Source organism: Penaeus japonicus, unplaced genomic scaffold, assembly GCF_977035675.1.
Source record: "Penaeus japonicus unplaced genomic scaffold, GWHDUDI00000001_assembly GWHDUDI00000004, whole genome shotgun sequence".
Lineage (NCBI taxonomy): Eukaryota > Metazoa > Arthropoda > Malacostraca > Decapoda > Penaeidae > Penaeus > Penaeus japonicus.
Window position 1 is genome coordinate 18,625,056 of NW_028234406.1, and position 2,500 is coordinate 18,627,555.

General features: G+C 34.0%; 1 protein-coding gene across 50 annotated transcripts in view; it reads right to left on the reverse strand.

Moving 5' to 3' along the window:
- The window catches only part of lap (phosphatidylinositol-binding clathrin assembly protein lap), a 95,805-nt gene that overhangs the window by 13,159 nt on the left and 80,146 nt on the right, over positions 1 to 2,500 (reverse strand). The gene's annotated exons all lie outside the window — the stretch shown is intronic.

The window sequence follows — 2,500 nt, forward strand, 5'->3', positions numbered from 1 at the left end:
AGATGGGCTGAGGGATGTGCTGAGTAGTATGAAGATAGGTCTTAGGGGAGAGATAAGAATGAAGACAGACAGACCATGTATGATGTTCTGAATGTACATATACTGCCTTTCCATTCATGTGTCATTATACTTATAAATATATGAATGCATGTGTAAAAATGCAAACTAAATGTGCACTTCTGTAAAAGGTGCATGCATGCTAACAGTTTGCCAAAGTAAAAAAAAATCTTTGACCATTTTCCAATCTCTATACTCCAGTAGAGAAAATAAATATATTCCACATTTAAAGAGTACTCTTCAATTCTTTCACTCTATTTCTACCTCACTGAATATTCATAGCATTTATAGGATAACACTACATATCCTTTCAGGTCATTTCCATACAAATTCCTATTGGCTGAAATTAATATCCACATTTTTTAATTACATAAAACATATATCTACCACAAACAAAAATAATCATACATATGCCTGGGCATATTGTATGGTGTGCATGATGTGTGTGATGTGATGGTTTCTGTGTGTACATCTGGAATGTGTGTAAAGCCATATATGCATACATACTACACAATTAGGCAGAATATAACTGAGAGAAAATAAGGGGTGGAAAGAAGAAAGAGAGAGAGATGTGGGTGTTGAGACAGACAGACAGACAGACAGACAGACAGACAGACAGACAGACAGACAGACAGAGAGAGAGAAAGAGAGAAAGAGAGAGAGAGAGAGAGAGAGAGAGAGAGAGAGAGAGAGAGAGAGAGAGAGAGAGAGAGAGAGAGAGAGAGAGAGAGAGAGACACACACACACACACACACACACACACACACACACACACACACACACACACACACACACACACACACACACACACTCACACACAAACCATTCTCTTCTCTGGTTTGTTGAATGGTCATAAATTGGTGACAAAGCATTTTCAAAACATCTTTCTCTGTAGCAAACACTATGCTAAGATACCACACCAGTCACTAAATATTAGAGAGGTTTATAAAATCAATTATGAAATGCAGAAAGACCATATCTACAAATAAACATACATACTCTCAAAGAAGGCTTTGGAATGGGTACAAATTTCCTGAATTATAAATGCCATTCGTCATCATTCATATTAGTCTTCACAAAAATGAAAATTCATGACAAGGATGAAGTAATATGGCCCAAAATAAGAAAAAAAGAAAGAAAAATCAAACTTGAGTAATACAACTTGTCTGTCAAAAATGAGTGTAGAAGCATTAACTTCAGGAATCAAATTAGATCACTATCAGTAAAACGAACATTTAGAAAAATATTAATAAAAATTTTGCATTTAAAACAAATAAATATATAAAACAAATTAATGTTATAATAAGAAAGCATAAAATTAAAAAAAAGAAAAAGAAAAAAAGAAAGAAGAAAAAGTATAAGTTCAAAAACACTGAACAGGTAAATTCAATCAAAAAAATGTTACTTTGATGTTTATGCTATGAAATTGTTCTTGAAAATTTCCCCCAGCTAATAAAAAGGTTTAAAAATTATTTTCTATCCTAGATATCAATAATCAAAATATTTTATGAAAATACTATGTAATTTGAACAAGAACAAAGCATTTGTTGCAATAAATCTGTAAACCTTATATACTAGTTTTATCTGTCTCATACATTAGAGAAAATAGATTAGGACAGATGGCTGATCCTTCTTTAACCCCATAATTATTCATTCTATGGCAATAGAGAATCCCAAAGAAATCCTGTGAGTATTTTCTTCTTGTGATATACAGAGGAGGAGAAGAAGAAGAAGAAGAAGAAGAAAAAAAAAGGAGAGAGAGAGAGAGAGAGAAAGAGAGAGAGATGATTTTGAATGTCTTTCAAAACTGGTACCATAGCGGCACAGTGAACAACTGAAGTAAATATTTGTACATAGTCCTTGTCAGCTCATAGCAGTTCCTTAGATGATTCCCATCACCAAGGGAACACCTTCCACTGCTTATCTTGGGGATATAGGGATGTCATATACTCCCAGATGAGAGCCATAGGTTCATGGCATTCTTTCTAAAAATGTGTATTCTTGCCATATATGATTAACTGAATTCATGTATACTGTCCTTAACACGCAACAACACTAGACAGTAAAGGCGAACCATTTGGTTTCAAAATAGCTATAAATGTAAAATTGGATAATACTGAGACATAATTGCATCGTTAACCCATTCACGCTGGTTGACGTCCTACCACGTGATCAAAATATATCCCCAGATCCAAATGACGTTATGAAACATCCAGTATTTTCACACTGAGTTCTGGTTGGGGCAGTTGTGATATGCTGGAATGTCAGCAATAGAATGCTAGATAGTTCTTAACCCATTCGTGACAGATGATGATGCTAGATAGTTCTTAACCCATTCGTGACAGATGATGTGCAATCATATTACGATCTCTCCGTGTAAATACAAATTTTACATAGTTATGTATGTATATACTCATTGCAATTGAATCTGTATGGACTAATA